This window comes from Equus caballus, chromosome 29, assembly GCF_041296265.1.
Source record: "Equus caballus isolate H_3958 breed thoroughbred chromosome 29, TB-T2T, whole genome shotgun sequence".
Lineage (NCBI taxonomy): Eukaryota > Metazoa > Chordata > Mammalia > Perissodactyla > Equidae > Equus > Equus caballus.
The window spans coordinates 24,093,120-24,115,943 of NC_091712.1; the positions used below are offsets into that span (position 1 = coordinate 24,093,120).

The 22,824-nt window shown below is 42.4% G+C and overlaps 1 protein-coding gene across 4 annotated transcripts in view; it reads right to left on the reverse strand.

The window, feature by feature from the left end:
• Positions 1 to 22,577, reverse strand: part of KIAA1217 — a 711,513-nt gene extending 688,936 nt beyond the window's left edge. For all 4 annotated transcript variants that reach the window (XM_070254925.1, XM_070254899.1, XM_070254896.1 and 1 more), the window contains exon 1: positions 22,073 to 22,577. The gene's annotated coding sequence lies outside the window, so the exon portion shown is untranslated. The remainder of the gene's footprint in view (positions 1 to 22,072) is intronic.
• Positions 22,578 to 22,824: the final 247 nt, after the last annotated feature.

The window sequence follows — 22,824 nt, forward strand, 5'->3', positions numbered from 1 at the left end:
CATTTCATCTAACTTAACAAGTTTCTTGAAGGGAAGTCCTTGTGTTTAATTAAATTTGCATTCTGCTCGCTTGCTCTCCTTCCTTCCTTCTCTCTCTCTCTGTATCTCTCTCTCTCTCTGCAAGTTATGCAGCTCCTAATATGCTTCTCTGGATGCTCCGAAACTATTTATTAAATAACCACTTCATCTACATAAACCTTGAGATTGCTATAAGAAAAGATTGTCAAGAATAAGGTCCTTTATAACAAAGAAAAATCCTGTCATCTATCTTCTTTCACTAACTAGATCTTCGTTTAAAAAAAAGGGATAGATTTTCCTTGCCTCCATCTCTGCAAATTTATTCCGCATCAGACCAGTCTTGATGTTTCTCCACCCACATACTCTTCTCCCCAGATAAGGGATTTATCAGGAACTATAAAATAATGAAATTTTAAAACTGTTTTAAGCTTGTGATAAATAACAAAGCATGCAAAAAGAATTATTTAAACATGGAGAAAACAAATGGGACAAATCCTGAGTCATAAAATATTTCCCTATGACACAAAACTTGCTCATAAACAAATGGCTCTTCAGAATATTTCTGCTACCCCATAAGTCACATTTAAATATTTCCAGAACAAAAAATGAGAAACGAAACTGTCCTTGTAAGTATTAAGATATTTAATAGATGAAGGGCCATTTCAGAGACACTTACTTTATCTGCACCACACTTTGTTTTTTAAGATTAGCCCTGAGCTAACATCTGCTGTCAATCCTCCTCTTTTTGCTGAGGAAGACTGGCCCTGAGCTGACATCCATGCCCATCTTCCTCCACTTTATATGTGGGACCCCTACCACAGCATGGCTTGCCAAGCGGTGCCATGTCCAAACCCAGGATCCGAACTGGCAACCTGAGGCTGCCAAAGCAGAACGTGTGTGCTTAACCGCTGTGCCACCGGGCCAGCCCTACACTTTTTTTCTATTGAGGATTTAAGGTGGGGAGGGAGAGAGAACTCACATTTATTCCACACCTACTGAATCATACACTGTCAGTTACAATGGAAACAAAGAGAATGTAGGCTAACCCATAGGAAAGTCTGATCATAATGGCTTTGACACTAAAACACAGCTTAAGAAAGTTACAAAACCCATATGAAAAATTTTTTGAAAAGATACACATATTTTAAGGGGATTTACATGTAATCCCCTGTGATCATTACTATGAGGATCTGGGTCTCATTATCAGGATTAGCTGCATTTTTCCTGAACAACTGGTTTGTTTTTAGATTGCAGACACAGTGAATCATGTCACTGATGAGGTTTTGATCTGCATTAGCTGCTGGTGAGCTCAGAGCCCGATTTTCTGATTCACATCTCCGAGGGTAGAGGATTTTGGAGCATACATTTTGTAGACTAATCTCATCTTAGGTTCATTTGCTTTCGTATCCCTATTTCTACTCTCATGGTGTATATCTTTATTGCTGTGACTTAAAATCTATTAAGAACAATGCAAGAACATAAAGAAATGAATTGCTCTAACCAAGCCACTGCCAACTTTTAATTTTAGGACCTAACCGAAGTTGGTGTATTTCCAGTGATCTATAATATCCAAGGTTGGGATGATCTTAAAGTGACCTGCATTATTGTGCTTGAGAGCATGGGCACAACGAATGGTGCCTCATTTTCCTCAGCTACCAGTGGGCAAAATTCTGACCTCATCATGTGTCTGTGATGCATAACTTACATAATCCATGCAAAGGGTTTAATACACCGCCTGGACCATAGTTGAGTGCTCAATAAAAATCAGCTCTTATTAGCCATTGCATGCTAACAAGTCCTCTTGTGAGTTTAATTTAGAGCAAAAAAACATCTAACAGCAGAATCCAACCTACTTCATCTAAAAATGCACTATCACAGGGGTAACCAAGTATTTTTCTTTCTTTCTTTCTTTCTTTTTTGAGGAAGATTAGCCCTGAGCTAACATCTGTGCCCATCTTCCTCTATTTCATGCCTGTCACAGCATGGCTTGATAAGCAGTGCGTAGGTCTGTGCCTGGGATCTGAACCTGCCAACCCTGGGCCGCTGAAGTGGGACGTGAGAACTTAACCGCTATGCCACCGGGCTGGCCTCCACGTATTTCTTAATATCAAGAGGCATTTTAAGTTCACAGAAACATAGAGGTGAAGATCAAGTGCGATTCTTTCAAAAAGACAGGCTGCAAACAGAAGGGCAATCGAAGCAGAGGGTTTCGTATTGAAGGAGAATTTAATTTTTGTGTGTGGTTTTTGTTTATTTGTTTCATGTACGTTTATGCATGTGTGTGTTTTTAAGATGGGTGAATGATGAATATACACTGTGACAGGCACAGGGATGATGACAAACAAGTATAAACAAACCTAATATATAAGAAGTTGAAGAAGTGAGGAAAATGAAAAATTAGGACCTAAAAGCACAATAGATGATGACAAAGATAAAATGTTAGGTAGTAAATTGGGGTCTACTTTATAAAGCAATCATTCACAATCTACTTGTCTTTAAAGAAGCCTTTAACAAGTAAAGCCACATCAATGTTTCGTTGGTGTTATGTTCATATAAACATCTTTTAATATACACAATAGAGGCAGACCTAAAAAGATGTTCCTAGTAAACTGGATCAGCTTTCCCCATTGACTTGCACCATCAAATGCTGACATCTTCTGTGTGTTCAGCGCTGGGCCAGGCTGGAGGTGGAGAGGGGAGAGTCTCCAGATGGAGAAAGTGGCTGTAAATCTAACACTTGGGAAGGCCCAACAAGTTTCATTTTATTCAGGGAAAGACAAAGCCCTTCACCCTATAAGTGTAAGAAGGGCTGATTGGATATATTGAATTTGTTTTCATTTATAATTTGTAATCCAGGATTTTTACATATTGCAATTATTTATTTAGTACGAGGGATGCCTCGCACAAACGATGATGAGTTTACATATTTAGAGCTACCACAAAATGCATGCATAAGAATCCAATACAAAGGGAATTTGATGATCCAGAACTAAGCCCTATATTATAAGTCACAGTTTTGTTTCAGATGGATTTAAATAAAGGTGTCGTTCATTGATTTCACAAGGAGAAATTTTCCAAATGCCCTGAGTACAGTTTTGCTTTATTTTGTGTGCACAAAGTCTATGTATATATATTTGAATGAAATATCCTGACCTAATGGAAGTAGGAGCACAAATTTCTGATATACAGCATTAGTCAGAATGCTTCCATAAATGCTTATTTAAGAAATAAGAGGAACAATAATGCCTTTCAAAATTGAAACATGCCGTTTATATCATTTGTGCCACAATTTCTGCGTTCTTCTCACTGTTAAGGCAAAAATACAACCATTAACTTGCAAATTGGGGCAAAGTGTTTCCCTTTAAAATAAAATCATTTCTTTTTAAAAGATCACAGGCTTTTAAAGGTCATTTTGAGTAATGACACTTATCCTTTAAAGAAAATGTTGTAAAAGTTAAAGTTTTACGTAAGGTTTGCTTTTCTTTCATGAGCAAGTTTAATTGTTAGAATTTGGATAATGCAATTACTTCTTTTAGAACCAGTTCTACCTTATTTTTAAGAACATAATAGTTGTAGATGAGAGAAAATGAATATATATGTTTTAACACTGAAATTCACAAATTTACATGTTGATCATCTGCTTAATGCTCATTTAAAATCTCTCTGGTATATATTTGAAAGTTCACATTGTGAATCATAAAATACATGTAAAATCTTATAGCTGTATTGAAGAGACTAAAATTAATACAACTTTTATCATTAGGTCACATAATAACAGTAAAGAAGAAGTAAAATAAAATAAGGAACCACAGGCTCATTATAAATAAATTAAGACATAATATGTACAAACTCTGATCACAGTACTGTCATCAAATTTATTTACTCCTTCACTCACTTCACTGACTCAACAAATATTGGGCTAAACATCAAAGAGATGAAAATGAAAACAATCTCGTCTCTCTCCTCCACCATCATAAAGGAGACACAGACATGCAAATGACAGTTGCAATACAATAAAATAACTGTTATCACAGAAGTCAGTAAATAGTGCTGTGGGAGCATAGGAGAAGCAGCTACCCTGGGGGCTGGACCACCATTGCAAGCCTCAATTGATAGGTCTTAGCAACCGACTGGATAGGGGGATAAAGTCGAGGAAGAAATCTAGGATGAATTCAGATATCTAACTTGCACAACTAGCTGGTGTCCTCAGAGAGCGAGGACATATAGAACTGGGAGCAGATCTGAAGGAGTGGAAGATGGGGTGATGATTTCATATTTGTACATATCAAGCGTTAGATGTCTGTGAAACAGCTGGGTTCAGTACTGAATAAAGAGTGTGTATGCAAGGCTGAATTCAGAAGAGAGTTCTCAGCTGAACAGGTTTGAGAGTAAGTTTCAAGTCAAGGATATAAAAGAAATTGCCTAGACGTACCAGAAATAGGAGATCATAAAGCATTAATTTTGCTGGGGAATAGAGTAAACTAAACTGACCATTTTTTAGAATGCCTTCAATTCCAGAATCACATCACGTATTCTAGTGGGAATTAGGGCCAAACTTTATTAGATATACTGAAGAGTTTTACTAGGTGTTTTGCGTAAGACTAACTAATAATAATATCACCATGGAAATCAGAACAGACTCCTAGACAGAGAGAAAGTAGGCACAACCTTAAAAATTAGACTATATAAGAGCAAAACTTCCATATTAACTGAAAATATGATCTGTAGAATGGTCACCACTATTGAAACATCATTCCGATGAGTCTGGTAAAAAATGGAAAGGACTATTAAAATGTTTGCTGACTGGTGCGGTGTTAGAGAAGAGCAGTGTTTGGACCCACCCTCTGGTCCATAACAGTCTGCCTGGGTAGTAATCAGACTGATTTGTTGGAAGTACAAAAACAAAATCTCTAGTAATAAAATAAAACTGAAATGATTAGTGACTGTGAACGGAAACCGATAGCTCTTGATATTGGCCTTATGGTCTTAGAAATGGAGAAATAACTCAGTGTGATAGCCAGGGGCAAAGAGCCAAATGAAGACAGTTTCATAGACCAGAACTTGTGCTGGATGGGCCTGCAGGAGACACCTGGGGTACCTGAGCAGGTAAAGGCAGTCCAAAGTATGAGAGCTTCAAAAAGCTCTACTCAGTGATGCTCTAGCAACTTGCTCCCTCACTCATATCTCCTGCCACGTTCATGAATCCATGACACATCCCTCCCTCACTCTTTTCCAAATCTTCAGTTCATGCTTGGAAACCAAGGGTTGACTTGGCTCCCCTCCCTACTCAATTTCTAGAGATTCCTACTGACTTCCTGGTGTTAACCTTGGCTGTTTCCCACCTTCCTCCTCCAAGATTACACACAGAACCCAATGCCTGCAGGCTCTACTCGGCTCTGACCATCCCACCTGGCTTTGCTGCTTTTGGCATACCAGAAGCAATTCTGTACTCTGAAGAGGCAATTAAAGATTGAACTAATAGGTAATATGCATATCTTCTGAAAATACTTGATTGAGAGGAATAAGAAATATGGCATGCTGAGTTTACTCCTGCATTATTTAATTAAATTGTATTTATAACTATTAATAATTAGATAATGTTACACAGGCAACTTCATCAAATTTTAAAAAGTAGAAATAATGGCGTGATAACATTTGATCCTGCCCCATAAACACAGAAGTTCAAAGGCCCTATGAAAATAAAATTCAACTGCTCCTGACATTTGCAATGAATATTAATTAGGCTTAAATTCTTTGTTAAAAGCTTCAAAGAAAAATGCCCTTGAAATAAGGTAGGTTCAAAATATATACCTGGTAAATTGTGGTTAAATTACAGCACGATCATTTTAAATGTATCCGTTAACATTCAGTTTCACATCCACCTCCTCGCTTTTGGGTACTGAGTTTACTGCTCAGCTCTGCAGTAACTTAAAGAATTGCCAGTATGTTCGTCAACTGGCCCCCTAAGGGTGGCTAAAGCCCCAGTAGAACAAAGGGACTGGGGGTTATGAGGAGGGACATTTATGTTCCTTTTTCCACATTCTTCCTCAAACTATAACGAAGCCAACTTCTGCCATCATTTTCTCTTCACCCTCCATGTCAGATATTGTTGATACTCTGTCCAGTTCAGTCCTTGAGCTTGGGAGTGATAAAGTCTAGAAACCACATTTCTCCCTGGCCTGCAGGCTCCCTCTGAGAGTCCACCCCACGTGAGATTTGGAGGGTGAACGGTATTATTTTTCGATGGCAGCCACAGGCAAGCTCACAGTTTGCAGACAGCAGAAGTGAGGCCCGATCTATAGATCTGGCACCCTTTTGGGACTCCCACACTTCCAGATTTCCTGAAAGTGGTCATCCTGGGCTCGCTCACCCATCTTCCAACGGCTGTGTAAGTCTCTAACTCGTGCAGTTAAACTTCTCCCCTCTGAGGTACCGTCATTAGCTCCTGTATCTCTCACTCCCTCATTCTCAGGAGAGGAGCGTGGTTGGTTTGATGTGCTGAAGCTCGCCGTTAACTGGACGATGCTCTTCTAGTGGGCAGGGTTACTTCATCTTTCACTTTCTGGGATGGGACCCAGAGGGCTCTCCTTTGTTTCTTGTTCCCACGGGGTAAGCACATCTGGGCAGGTCCCCAAGCCTTCTGTTTTAGTTTCCTATTGCTACTGTAACAAATGACCACAAACTGAATGGCTTACAACAACACAACTTTACTATCTTAGAGTTCTGCAGGGCAGAACTGTCTGAGCTAAAATCAAGGTGTCGGCCGGGCTGCGTTCCTTCTGGAGGCTCCAGAGAGAATCCACTTCCTTGCCTTTTCCATCTCCTGCAGACTGTCCACATTCCCTGGCTTGTGGCGCTCCATCACTTTGACCTCTGCTCCTGTCGTCACATCTCCTGTGACCCTCCTGCAGCCCCCTTGTAAAGACCCTTGTGATTAGATTGGGCCCACCCGGATACTCCAGGATACTCTCCCGTCTCAAGATCTTTAACATAATCACATCTGCAAAGCCCCTTTTGCTACAAAAGGTAAAAATATTCACAGCTTTTGGGAATTAGGATGTGGACATCTTTGGGGGTGGCTGTTATTCTGCCTACCACGCTTTTCTTCTGGAAGCAGACTGCCAGCCTCGTCCATGTTCAAGAAAATGTTAGGAGGGTCTGCTCTGATGATCTGGTCCCTCCTTCCTTCTGCAAGCACACCTGAGCTTGTGGGGCTCAATTCTAGATAAAGAGTAGGAGTAAAAAGTCCCACTTTGGATGAGGCCTAAAGTGTATATTCTAATACAGATTTCACAGAACTCTGCACTGAGGACTATACAGACGAGCAAAACCACTATTTATATTTTCCATCTGGCTGCCAATCTCGCTTGGTTGGTTTGCTGTATTGATCAGAACCCTGGAGAACAAGAAGGGTAGATGGTGACCCAGTCCCCTAGACTCATTATACCCATTCCATAGATATTTGATGAACCACCTGAAGATTCTTTTGTAATGGACTTTGTTTCTAATGTATCTATTCGACAATTCAGATTTTGTAAAACAATTTTTCCAAATCAAGACTCACCTACATAAATCAATATTTGAGTAAAAGCTCAACACGACTTGAATTATCTGCAAAATATAATGAATTTTCCAAAAATACTTTTACCACTTGACACTAAAATGCAATCAAATCATTTTTCACCCAATATTTTTCAACTTTATAGCAGTACAGAACAAACAGCCTTGTGAATGCTGATCAATGAAGTGACTCCATTCATTCACATTGGATTAACAAGCACACGCTGTATGATTCACACTGCCAGTTCCTTCAGCCAATACAATCCTCATTAGCTATAAATAAAGTCGTCTTCACGACATTCATAACTGAATATTTAAATCAATATCAGATGCAAAGATGTCCTTGGTGACAAAAGAGCGACTCTGTTTAGACAGCATAATACCTGCCAGTGCAGCAGCTTCATCATCTGTTTAACTGAGAATAGCATTATTTGATTAGAACACATCAAAGGACTAATGGAAATTTTAAAATAATATGATGGCAAAGCCAGAAATTACACTGGCCTGAATTATAATGCAGCTCGGGGATTCTTTGGCCTACAAAAAGTGCAGCCTGCATAAGGTTACAGAAGGCTCCATCCCACTTCTGCCAGTATATTTTTATTCCTTCAGCCATTCATTCATTCACTCATGTTCCTTCATTCATTCATTCATTCTGCATCTATTATGTACTCAACACTGAGGACATGAAAATAAACAACACACAGTTCCTGCCTTCAATTTGCTCACTTTCTACCAGAGAAGAAAAACATTCAAACAATTAATTCTTGACACAAGATGAAAAGTGCTATAACAGAAGTCAGTGGAAGCAAGAGAAGGAGTCAGTATTGTGCCTGGAGAGCTCCCAGCAAGATGCCACACAGCGTAGTGGGTGTGGGCCACACAGCATGGGGCTGTGGAGCCACGCTGCCTCCCTGTGGCTTAATCTCTCTGTGCTTCATATTGCTGTGTATTAAACGGAGGTAAACATGGCACTTTAGGCAGAATAAGGGTTATACAAACACAGTAATGAGGGCTAGATTGACATTAAAAAGTGTCATAAATGTGTTTGTTAATAAATAAATAACTTGAAAGTTTCACAGAAGAGGTAATATTTGAGACAAGCTTTGAAGAACAGGTAAACATTTGTCCATCAGGAAAGAAGGGAGGGCATTGCAGGTGGAAGGAAGTTTCTTTTTCTCCGAGAATTTTCCCCCACCGCTGGGGGTGGGGGGCAACATCTGGTCAAAAAAACTGGAGGGCAAGTCATGGACACCACTACCCAAAACTTTGCGCTTCTCAGGAGGTTCAGGAAGAGCCAATACATCTGCTTCCAGAATAACCCAACTCCCCAGGAGCGAACTACACTGCCCCCTTTTCCTAATCTTCCTCTTGGATGTCCCATCAATGCCGTAAAGGTAACGTGTAAGTCCTGTCCATTCTAACTCCAAAGCACATCTCTAGTCTGTCCACTTCTCCTCACCATCTCACCTTCCACCAAGTCATACCTGGACTGTCCACCTCTGCTCTGGCGCCATTTAATCTCTTCTCCGCAAAGTAGCAAGTCATCTTCATAATACATAAATCTTTTCATGTTATTCCTTCCTTAAAACTGTTCACATTGCACTTAGAATGGATCCACACTCCTTACCAATACCGACAAGACCCTTTGTGACGAAGCCCCTACCTAACCCTTCCACCTCACTTTTCACTGTCTTCTTGTCACTCTATGCTCCAACCAGAGCAGCCATCTTTGAAGTCCATGTTCAAGCTCTCTCCTGCCTCAAGGTCTTTGTATATCGGGGCCCTCTACCTGAAACCTCCCTCCCCTCATTCTTTACCTGACCAACAGTTTGTTACCCTTTAGAGCTCAGCTTGAGGAAGAGTGACTCCCGTGGGAAGAGCACTCAAAAGAGAGGTGAGCAGCTGGGGCACCGGTTCTGGCTCTGCCCCCTCAGGCTATGTGAGCAAGGATTCCGCCGGTGTTCCCGGGCCTGTGTGTCCACCTGTAAAATTAAGGGAATGGACCAGATGCCTGCTGCTTCTCCTTCCAGCTCCCATCCTTTTTTCTACTGTTCAACAAACAGAACCTTGTCACCCTCTCTTTCTCCTTTCCTTTTCTCTATGACCAGCCTGAAACCATTTTTTCATCCTTCACTCTGCTCCATTTCCCTCCTGTCTCCACTTGGAGTCTCATAAAAGTAAGAAACTAAAATGGAAAGAGCAGAAATAACGAGTGATATTTTCTTCTTTAAGGAAAACTTGAAACAAAAATATGACTAGTTAATCCGGGCAAGGAAATTTTTTAAAAGTGAAAACACACTGCTCTGAGGATGATGACGCAGTCCTTTAGCCTGACTTCCGGGCCAGGAGTGGTCTGGCTCTTCTCACCTATCTCCTCCCCATTATTCTCCTTCCTCTTGCTCTGTGCACTCCACCTCCTTGGCCTTCTATCACTTATTCCCAAAGTGGAGCCTTCCTGAAGGTTGTTCTCATCACCAGAACACTAGACCAAATCCTCTCTCTCTCACAGCACCAGGAACTTCTCTTCATTGTCCTGAATGCAATTATAAGGTTATAATTAATTTTTTATTATTTTATTGTATCTGTCTACCTCTTTAGCCTGTATGTTCTAATACAACAGGAACGTGTCTATTTAAATTTATCAGTAATAAATGTACTTCCTATCACACAGTAGGTGACCAATTAATATTCTGAATGAATATATGTATAAAAAGTACAGGATAGAACACATCCTATACATAAGATATCCCCAATAATAGGTATCCAGTCTGGTGTCCATGTGACAACCAAGAACCCTGTGTCCTCTGTAGACTCTACTTGGGGTTTTCCTCCCCATTTCCATGCTGCTGCCTGGGATCCACCTCCTCTTCTTCTCATCTTACACTTGTGCTAGTCCCTGAAGTGGCTAGAAAAGCAGTGCTATGAATGAAGAATAGAAGAGGAGAGGCCACTATTACCCTGGAACCCCAACCAGATGAAGGTATCACAAGAAAAGAGAATCACAGACCAATATCTCTTATGAATATAGACACAAAAATCCTCAACAAACACCAGCAAACTAAATCCAGCAACATATAAAAAGGATTGCACAATAAAACCTAGTGGAATTTATCCCAGGAATGCAAGGTTGGCTTAACATCTGAAAGGCAATTAATGTAATACATCACTTTAGTAGAATAAGGAAGAAAACCATATGATAATCTCAATAGACACAGAAAAAGCATTTCACAAAATCCAATACTGTTTCATAATAAAAACACTCAATAAACCAGAAAGAGAAAGGGAACTTCCTCAGCTGGATAAAAGGCACCTGTGAAAAACCCACAGCTAACTTTATACTTAATGGTGAAAGACTGAATGCTTTCCCCTTAAGATCAAGAAAAAGACAAGGGTGTCCAGTGTCACCCCTTCTATTTAACAATTATACTGCAGGTTCTAGCCAGGACAATTAGGATGAAAAAAAAAAGAAAGGGGGGGGAAGAAAGAGAGAGAGGGAGAGAGGGAGGGAGGGAGGGGGAGAGAGAGAGAGAAGGAAGGAAGAAGGGAAGGAAAGAAAGAAGGAAAGAAGGGAAGAATACAGATTGGAAAGGAAGAAATACTAAAGAATAATTTTAACAAAAATAGGTGCAATACTCCTACACCTAAAATTACAAAACATTGTTGAAAAAATTAAAGAAGATTTAAATAAATAAAAAGCCATCCAACGTTCACAAGAAGAATTAATATGGTTAAGGTGGCATCACTCCCCAAATTGATCTAAAGATCTAACACAATTCCTACCAAAATCCCAGGTGGTTTTTTCAACAGAATTTGACAAATGGATTCTCAAATTCATATGGAAATTCAAGGGACCCAGATAGCCAAAACAATCTTGAAAAATAGGAACCAACCTGGAGGACTCACACTTTCCCATTTAAAAACTTACTACCAAGCCCCAGGAGTCAAGACAATGTAGTGCTAGCACAAGAGAAGACGTATAGATAGATCAATAGAATAAAACTGAGAGTCCAGAAATAAAACCTCTCATTTATGATCTATTGATTTCAGCAAAGGTGCCAAGAAAATTCAACTCCTTTCAACAAACGGCACTGGGACAACTGAATATCCACATGGAAAAGAATAAAGTTGGACCCCTTCCTCACACCATACACAAAAATTAACTCAAAATGGATTAGACCTAAATTAAGCAAGAGCTAAAATTACAAAACACTTAGAAGAAAACATAAGAATAAATCTTAATGAATTTGGATTTGTTGCACAAGTGACAAAAGAAAAAATAGATAAATTGTACTTCATCAGAATATCAAAACTGCTGTGCTGCAAACTAAACCTTCAGAAAAGTGAAAAGACAACCCACATAAAGGGAGAAAATATTTTCAAGGTACTTGTATCTAGACAACTTACAAACCAATAATAAAAAGACAAATAATTCTATTTAAAAACAGAGAATGTCTTTGAATAGACATTTCTCCAAAGAAGATACATAAATGTCCAATACGCACACGGATGCTCAAAATCATTAGTCGCTAAGGAGAGGCAAATCAAAACCACAGTGAGACACCACTTCACACCTATTGGGATGGCTATAACCAAAAAAAGAGACAAATATTGGCAAGGACGTGGAGAAAATGGAAGCCTCCTATACTGCCAGTGGGAATGGAAAATGATGCAGCCCCTTTGGAAACCAGTTGGCAGTTCCTTAAAATGCTAAACATAAGAGTTATCACACCACCCAACAACTCCATCCCAGCTATCTACCCTAGAGAAATGAAAACATATATCCATACAAAGACTCGTATGTGACTCTTCATAGCAGCATTATTCATAACAGCCAAAAACTGAAAACAACCCAGATGTCCATCACCTGATGCATGGGGTAAATGAAATGTAGCATATCCATACAATGGACGATTATTTGGCAATAAAAAGAAATGAAAGAAGCCAGTCCCCAAAGGCCACATATTGTATGATTCCATTTATATGAAATGTCCAGAATAGACAAATCCATAGAGACAGAAAGTAGGTTAGCGATTTCCAGGGGCTGGCAGGGCAGGCAGGTAGGGAGGGAATTGTGACTGACTGCAAAGGGTATGGGAATTTCTTTTAGAGGAGATGGAAATGTTCTAAAAGTAGATTGTAGTGATGGTTACACAATCCTATGAATACACTAAAAAACAAAAATTGAACTATATAGGTTTTTTTTTTTTTTTTTGCTAAGGAAGGTTAGCTCCAAGCTAACATCTGTTGCCAATCTTTCTCTTTTTTTGCTTAAGGAAGATTAGCCCTGAGCTAACATCTGCACCAATCTTCTTCTATTTTGTATGTGGGTTGTCGCCACAGCATGGCTGACGAGTGCTGTAGGTCTGCACCTGGGATCCCAACCCACGAATCCAGGCTGCTGAAGTGGAGTGCACCAAACTTAATCACTGTGCCACAGGGCCAGCCCCAGACCTACATACTTAAACAGATGAATTTTATACCATGTGAATTATATCTCAATAAGACTGTTTAAAAAAAGAAAGAAGGAAAGAAAAAGATGCCCCGAGGCCATGTTCCTCCTTATTCACCCCTGAGATCACTATCCGCAGTGTCCTCACCACTTCCAACTCCCAGCTCCCAGAGCTCTGATTCTTCCAACAGAAACCCAAGGCTGGGTCCCACGGTGAAGTGGTCAGGATAGCCTCCCTCAGTCTGGACTGTCTCAGAAATATTTATACATATGTATTTATGTAAATGTATAATATATTAGATTTGCATATATTATATATCTATTACACCACTCCTCTGAAATTTGGATTTCCAAAGACTCACTCAAATCATCTATTCCAGGGGTCAGCAAACTGAGACCCACAGGCCCAATCTAACCCTCAGCATGATTTTTGACTTTAGCTAAGAATAGATTTTACATTTTTAAAGGACTGTTTTTTTAAAAAAAAAAAAAGAAAGAAAGAAAAAGAAGATGTGACAAAAACCAAATGTGGACTGCAAAATCTAAAATTATTTACTATCTGGATCTTTATAGAACCATTATGCAGACGCCCAGATCTATGCATTTTATTTTTTTTCTAGAATTCACTGAGTGAAAAATGCGAGGGGGGACGGGGAGAGAAAGAGAGCAGAAGAGGAAAACTTCTATCGTTTCTTTTACACCACTGTCCGCAATAAGAAGAGCAGAGTGTGGGAGCAGCTTGTACAGATTCTCAAGAGCCAATTGTTCAGTTTTCAAGGGTTTTGCCAGCCAGTTGACATCATGCTGAAATCGGCTAGAGTGGAAATATTTACACAGAAATCAACAAACACTACAAATCAGGGCTTTTTCTTCCTCCAGAGAGCCAGCACACCTCCAAGTGAAAACCTGAAAATCTTCTCACCTCTCCACTTTTCAAAAATCAGAGGGTAGGGAAGAAGCTTTGAACCTGTTTTGGGGACCTCAGGGAATGTGTAGATGGGACACCAGGGTACAAAGCTCAAAATGGACAGGGAAGCACACAGGGCAAGGTTTGGGGTCCTCCAAAGGAAAAAACCCTCAGAATCTCACAGTCACTGACTCCGATCCCCCTTCCCTCTGCCCCTACTCTGCTGGGACACCCATTCTATGCATGAGCAACCTCCAGGAGAGTCTCCACTCCCAGGTCTCCGGAGATGCTGCAAGGGAAGGGCGCAGCCCGCTGCCAGGTCTGCAGCAGGTGAAAACGAGCTCCTGGCGTTAACCAAGGCAATGGATTGCTCAGGGAGCCGATCTTAAATGTTCTCACCATAAACAAGAAATGGTAGTTATGTGACATGATGGAGATGTTAACTAATACTATAGTGGTAATCATTTTTCAATACATAAGTGTATCAAATCAACACATTGTACACCTTAAACTTGCACAATGTTATGTGTCAATTATATCTCAACAAACCTAGGAGAGAAAACCAATGGAGGGGCAGATTTCCTGATCACCACTAGAGGGAAGGCAGGTCACACTTTGCATAAGGGCGCTTGAGGAACTAGAAGGCTGGATTTCACCAGAGAATGAGGCCAAAAGGAAGGAGGAGCCATGAACACTGCAGGTCGGAGGGAAGGAGGACAAAGAGAGAGGAAATGATCATTGTTTTGTGTCATCTACAAGGGGTACTAGATGCCAGCGTCCAATCTTGGGGATCTGGTAAGCAAAGGACCCAGGTGTGATTGAGAAAACTGGCTTCAAAATCTCAGCAAGTGTCCAACAAGCTAAGCACCCCTGTCCTGTGCAGAATGGGGTCACAGCAGAGGCCTCAGGGTGGGAGGCTAGGGGAGCAGCTCATTCCCTCCAAATCCACGAGACATTGATGGATGTATCAACACTGAGATTTGCCTTGCACTTGTCTTAATTCTCCACGATGTCTACATAAGTAATGTTGGTTATGCATTTATTTATTCATGCTTTATTCATTTAACATGATTTTATAAAACTTGTTTTCAAAAGCTGGTAAATAAAGGAGATCCAAGATTGTCTGTTTAGTTGAATGATCATATATAATAATATATACATTATTCTTTTCTGTTGAATAAACTACTAAGAGTCAAGGGAGAGATTACTTATAAAAATGCCAACCTAGATCTTCAAGGATGGAAATTAGAATTTTATTAATTATAAGTTAATACTTATTTTCCCATATGAAAAAGCCAACCATAGTATCATTTTTTAATACTCAGCAATGAATTAAACAGGCTTTTCCCAAGGCAGCTGGGAACCTAAATTCCACATGTAACATTGTTTCTATGAGAAAATTTCCAAACAGCCTACTTATGAAAAATGTTCAGAACAAAATGTGTTTGTAAACTAGGCAAAAAAAATTATGTGTACACAGTGGTTTGGAAAGCTAAAAGTCACCCCACCTTTCTTTTCATTGTTGTAGGAGTTTGGGTTTCTATCCTAAAAGCCATACACACCCGCTACACCCCCAAAAATACAGTCTCTCCCGAAGGGTGGCACTGGCTGCATCTCTTAGACTTAGAAGAAAATGGATTTCTCATGGCTATACTTCAAGATTGTTGGCCCCATTTTTGTTGCTGCGGTGACTTTCCCTGGCTCCAGAAAGGTACTCTAAACCACTGTAAATTGGACAAGGTCACAGAGCGTGCTAAGAACAGAACTAGTAACCTACAAGGACTAAACCCAGGGCTCCCTTTCTATTTCTAGAGCCAAAAATGGGCACAGCAGAACATTTTTCTCTGTTAAGACAAAACCATTATGTACACTCAGGATTGGAAATATCGTCTGCTGAGTGAACTTGTAAAGTGTGACTGCTCTGAGCTAATAGGAATTACGAGTAGGGTATGGTAATTTTATAGAAGGGTAAGAAGGTACCCAACTTTCACACATAGGCACAATATCTGCTCCCAATATGCTGGTAGAACCGTAAAAAACATCCTATCAGCTCAGCCAACAGCACATTTAAACAGGTACAGCCAATTATTAAGCAATCAAGTTGTGTTATGTAGCACACACGCTCTTCCCAGGCCTGGGGATGGCTTTACAGGGGTCGTTTTATCTAATTCTTATTTTCTCATGTAGGGTCTCATTGGTTAATTGATACGGCCTCGTAACTCCTCCTCAGCTAAAACTTGCTGGGTCAGGAGGCAACCAACGAGAAAATTCATCTTAAGACAAGCAAGAAGCAAATCTAGTTGCAAGAGACAAGAAAAGCCAACCCGAGTGGTCCTATGAAGTTCCTCGCAGTGACCCCTCAGACATTCCTGTTCTCAGTCCTGACTTGACTGGGTGACCGCATTAGGAAATAATGTTCCAGAAACAGCTGTTTCCCAGTTTGGCCCTGACTCCACTTTTGGCCTTGGGATACCACTCTTCCCAGACTCCCACTGCCGCTGCCATTTCAGAAACACAGTGTGATCCCTTAGTGGAAGAAGACCCGGCCCCATGCGAGGAGGGCTTGCGTGGAAAGCCTGATAGAACACGATACTCTCTCCCTGAGGATGGAACTGACAGCAGCAACCTTCCAGAAGCCCCAGGCCAGAAGGTATTTCATGGAAAGGATTAGGCCATATCTTGGAGAGATAACTGCATTTTATTTCCTAATTAATTCTAGCAGGAGATGTAAACAACCACTGGGACTCCTTCAAGGTCATTTCCAAAAATAACAGCTAAGGATCCTGGAAGAATTCTGCCTCTGACCACAATCCTGGTCAAAGGAGGGACAAAAAGGCCAGGAGATCAGAGATGACACCATAATGATAACATCTTATACTAATTAAGCATATACGGTGTGCCAGGCGCACAGAGAAACGCAAAACAGACGTGTGTAGAATATTTATAGTCACAAGAGCTAAAAGGGAAATTAACACGGCGAAGGAGAATAAAAGGTGAGAGGGGTATAATCTTAAATAGGGTAGCCAAGAGAGGCCTCAGTGAGGAGGGGAATTTAAGGAAAGATTTGAAGGGAGTGAAGGAGTGAGTCAAGCAGGTGTCTGGGGAAAAGCATTCCGGACGAAGGGTAAAGAAGTTCAAAGCTGCTTAGGAGAGAGCCTACGTGGTGTGTTGTAGGAACGGGAAGGACATCAGCGTGGCAGAAGCACAGTGATTGGAGGGGAAATAGGACAAGAAGTCAGGGGGGTGGGAAGGGGCTAGATAGTGTAGAGCCTTATTAATTAACTAATTGTAAGGACTTTTTCTTTTACTCTGAGACAGATGGGAAGATGGTAGATGGGGTGTAAGAGGAAGATGAGAAGATGGAAGATGGAAGCAGAGGAGTACTAAGACCAGAGTTAAGTGTTAGTAGGATTGCTCTAGCTCTGTGTTGAACCTAGACTTTGGGGTGGGGCAAGGATGGAGGCAGAGAGAGATGTTAGGAAGCCACTGCAATAATCCAGGTGAGAAATGGCTGAGGCTTGGTCTAGGCTGGTAGCAAGGGAGGTGGTGGGGATTGGAATATATCTTAAAGGCACAGCTACAGGACTTACGAATGCATGGAATTCTGTTTATACATTCCGTTTATACATGTCTAATTAAATCATTTAAGTAAAATAATCTCGTTTTCTAAGTAGAGAAAACGAGGTTTACAAAAATTCTAGAATGGGTCCAAATCTCGTAGCATTGAGAAGGTGCCAATAACTAAACCCAGGATTATTGCCTGTAAACTCTTGATTAAAATCGCTGGCTGTGAGAGGAGGAGGAGTCAAGGATGACCCCAAGGTTTTTGGCTCAAGCAATTGAAAAAAAAACGGAGCTGCCACATTTATTCATTCCTGCTGAGAGAAGGAATAAATCAGAGAAGTAGGTTTGGGAAGGGGCATATCAGGGTCTTGTCAACCCAGAAAATGGTGGTGGCCTCTGAGCATCAAAGAAGTGATGTTGTTTTAGATTTAGCATCTTTAGAAGGATATGGCTGTCATATTAAGAATTCCAATTCTACCTAAATGATGCCTCCTTCACCTAATCATTACTAAATTCACTCATTCATTCATTCATTCATTCACTCATTCCTTTATTCAACAAATGTTTACTGAGTGTCCATTGTGTGCCAAACAGTGTGCTAGTCTTGGACATGCAGTGAGTGTCCAAGAAATACTCGGTTCCTCTCTTTATAAAACTTACAATCTAGAGGAGAAACAATAAACAAATAATTACGCAACTACTTCAATACCTATATATAGGTAAGAGCCTATAAACAAAACAAAACAAAAACTTACTGATAGATAAACAGAGGTGTTGGAGAACTTAAGTAACTTGCATAGCTGGGGAGAGACAGGGTTGGGACAGAAACACAAGCTGTCTCCCTCCAGAGCCCACACGCTTACATTAACAGAACGCCAGCCAGAGCCATTCAGTGAAGACAGAACACAGCAGCCAATGAGAATCAGAACTCGATTCATGAAGTTCTTCATGATGGCTGCAATATGACTGTCACAGAACATTTTCTGGGCTGGAGTTCCCTCATCGATAAGACGATCTATACAGAGACCAGATGATTTGTGGTCTTCTCGCTCTGAAACTATGATTCTATGATGTGCATCGATGTCAAAATGTAGGAAAGATGTGGGGAGCACTCAATCCAAACTTGACTTATTTCACAGTTCTGTCGAGGCCCAAATCTGTGTATGAGGCTGGGAGAATGGAACCTGACCAAGTCCTTTACTCTTCTGTCCAGTGAAGGACCTGAAGGCAGCAGGAACAATGAGAGTAGGGAGTTGGCAGGTGGGACCCCTCTCAGAGATGGGGCCGGGGGAGGGTGTGAAGTGGAGAGAATGAGAGAAAAGAGGAAATCCAACAATAGCAGATTCATTAAATTGTCCCCCTGTTTATGTGCCCTGAGGGCGTGATTGCCTGTCCAGCCTAGAACGGACAACATATGGGACTCTTTTGCCCATTTGAATGTGATCCTGGGAAATCTAGACCCTTCATCTTTCTAGGCCCCAGTTTTCTCATCTGCAAAAACGAGGTTAGAGAATTTCTAAGCTCGGTAATCTAAGATCCCACACTCCTATGACCTCAGCATTTCTGTAGCGTCACTACATTTCCCAAATAAAGTTCCGCCCTCTAGAATGCATTCTTTGTCAAATCTGCAAGATTCATTTAAGTAGTCCTTTGCTCTAACAGTACCATTCTGGTAACAATCCAAATCAAATATGCACAACAGAAGACACATTTCAGTGTTTGGTTAAAGAATCCCAAAGTTTAGCTACCTTTTTTAGTATTTATTTACAATTACTTCTAAAATATAATCTTTAATCACCATACATTGTCCACAATCACAATACTCTTCCTCAAACTCTGATAATGTCCTAAAACATGTGCAAAATACCTAATAATGGAAAATATGGGTTTTTTTATTTGTTAATTACAAATTGCTTGTCAGTGTTGGTATACTAAATTAATGACATCAACTACAGAGTACAACATCCAAAATGAAATAGCACTCTACATTGACATTCTGTTTATACGTGCCTAATTAAATCATTTAAGTAAAATAATCTCGTTTTCTAAGTAGAGAAAACGAGGTTTACAAAAATTCTAGAATGGGTCCAAATCTCATAGCATTGAGAAGGTTCCAATAACTAAATCCAGGATTATTGCCTATAAACTCTTGATTAAAATCACTGAATTACTATTACCACTGGTAAATACTAATTTTGAAAAAAGTAAGCAGTTCTGTTTTACACATAAGAAGAATATATGAAGCTTTACTTTTCTGGTAAAAATAATAAAATTAAATTAATAGGGGGAAAACCCTTCTCACTCACCTTGGAATTTACCACCTTCTATATGAGTGAGATGGTAACTTGGGTTCAATTCATTAAACCAAGGGGAGGGTTGCATATATGTATTTAATCTTCATTGGTAAAATCTATGTATAAATATTTTAATCAAATTTAAATTAATTATGGTTAAACTACAGGGGTAGAAATGTGGTCATTAAGTATCAAAATATTATGAGATGTTCGAAGGAATTACTTTGGTAATTCCCCAGTATTTTTTCACCAACCTGTTCCACTATCCTAGACATATCCAAATCACCATATTATCGATATATCCACATGAGCACGACATTACGATCTCCATATGGCAAATCGACAGAGACTCTGCTCTAAAAAAGTTATAATCTAAGTATCCACAGAGATTCACATATTTCATAGATAGGCAACTGAGCTGGGTGCTGGTAATTTCCACTGTGAAAATGGAAAACAAAACTTGTTTGTTAAAGAATATGTACCTTCAAATGTCTATGAACTCTATCTTCTCTTATTTCTTGCCCTCTCCAGCTCCCTTTATTTCTTCTCCTTCCAACACATTCTTTCTTCTTTGCATGTTCCCCAAATACAGCCTGATACCGTCTTTAAGACACTTGTCTCTGAGAATAATTCATCCATTCATCCATTCGTTTAACAGAGGCTATTGATGACCTACTATGTGCTTGGCACAGTGTTGACCTCCAAGCATCAAAGAAGAATGATCCTTGCCTTCAGGGAAGAGAAAATCCAGCAGACTTTGGGTCCCATAGTTAATGAGCTGGGAGGGAGTCATTGTGACAAAAACCAGGCAGCATCTGCCTTTTCCTGTGGGCCATGTATTTTTTCCATCTTCTTTCCAGATCCCTTCTTTTATAGACTGTAATTTCCCTGAGTACTGGGGCCATACATCAATCATTTATTTCCATTGCCCCAGCATCTAACACGAGGCCTGGCACATATTGGACCTCATAAAGCATTTTGCATGAATAAATGAATGAATCTGAGTAAATGAAATCAGGATGCACCATGAATGACTTAAAAAAGAAAAAAAGATTTATTTAGACATCTTCCTCTCCCCGCAGAGTGTACCCTTGGTACCAGAAGCTGAGTGGGATACGGGTTTCCTAGGCACAGACAGTCCTACTCTAGAAAAAGATGCTTTCGTTGCCTTCCCGGAATAATCTTATCACATTTTATATAAAATTCTCCGAGAACCTTCCCCAGGTAAAAAGAGTGGTCGAGCTGGTCCGCGCCGCCCTCGCCCCCCCACCGCGGGGCTCTGCTCCTAGGCGCAACGCAGCTTCCAGGAACTTTTTTTCCCCACTAGAAGTTTGGTCGGTTAAAGAATAAGACCTCCTTCGGTAGTCTGATTAGAGAAGAGGGAGCCAAGAAGAGCTGAACATGGTCCAAGAAAGAGTGAAGAGAAAGTCGACGTCACTTGAGCAAACCCACTCTGGTCCGGCCCTCGCGGCCGCGGGGAACAGCCTGAAGACCCCTGGGGATCCGAGGCGGCGCGGGGAGAGCAGCGGAGAGGGAGGGCAGCGGAGAGGCCCGTCGCCGCCGCGGCCGGTCAGCCTGCTCCCCGAGCGCTGTCGCCCTCAGAGAAGCCTCCCAATTACAAGAATTCGCTACCGAGGCTCGAAAGACGCGCAACAACTGTAGCGACCCAAAGCGTCGCACCCGCCTCCTCCGGCCGCGGTCTCCCGCGTCGCGGCTGGAGCATCCCAGAGGATCCCAACCTCCCACTCCGAGCACCTGGGTCCCGACTCCCCGGCGTCCCCACCCTCCAGCGTCGCCGCCTCGGGCCGCCTTCTCTCTCCTCTTGCCCTGGTCTTCCAGCGTCTGGGAGCGCGATGCCCTCAGCGCACGCCGGCGAGAAGCCACGCACTATCCTAGTCGCACCCGTTTCCAACCTCTGATCAGCCCTGGCTCGCCGCTCCAGGGGGGCACGCCAAGGTCACCAGAATAGGTGTGACTGCCTCCACCTGCACTCTCTCCAGATCTCTCCCTTTCTGAGATCCCCTGGATAGGGTTCCTTGCGTGTCCCTCACCCCAGGCAGGGGTCTCCTCTTTTGGCACCTCCTCTCCCCATTGGGCTCCCTCCTGGCCTTTGTGCTCTCGGTCCTGGGCCCCCCGGAAACGCTCACTTTCTCCCCCGGGAGGGGCTCCCTCGTAAGTCTGCCCCGGGTCTCCTCAGAGAACGAGGGGAGGAGCTCTGCCTCCCACTCGCTCGAGGGGAGCGGCGGGGAAACCGACGCAAACTTCTGCTGCACTTACTTCGGGCCGAGGCTGCCGCCCCCTCGCCTCTCCTCGCTCTCCGCCAGGCAGCTGCTCCGCGGCGACCTGGAGCCACCGCGCTCGCATTCCCCACTCGAGCGCAGCGGCGAAATGCGCAGGACTGGGGGTCTGTCCGGGCGAGCGCGCCCAGGGCCGGCGTCCCGGGGCCGAGGTCCGGCCGCGGCGCTCGGCTGCGAGCTGAGCAACGACAGCCTCCAGCAGCCCGAGGATGCTGCGCAGCGCGCCGCGCGCCGTGCTCCTCCGCTGGGTCGTTTCTGTCCGAGTTGCAGTTTCAGTGCATGCCAGGACTGCAGCACCCTCGCCGTCCTCCCCCGGAAACGACTTTCAATTCACCTGGAGGCTTGCGATGCTCCCCCGCGCGCGGGCAGCGTGACAGCGGGTGCAGAGCAGAGGGAGGAGCGCGGGCGCCGCGGCCGCCCGAGTGCGCCTCCAGCTTCTCGGCGAGGAGCGCGCAGCCCTCTCCAGCCGCTCTCCTCGGGACTGCAGTCTTGACGTCACCCCACCCCCCCCGCACCCCGCGGAGGAGCGGTGCAGAGGGTGGGGTGCACGGAGCGAGGACGCGGGAGTGTGTGCACACGCGCGTGTGCCTCGCAAGACCGGGGACCAGTCGGAACCGCAGCTGGATCCTGCCAGAAACCGAGCTCCCTGCACACAGGCGCCAAGGGGCGGCCGTGAACAGCCGGGGGCGCTCGCTTCCAGGTTGGGGCGGGGATGCTACGGACGCCGAGTTT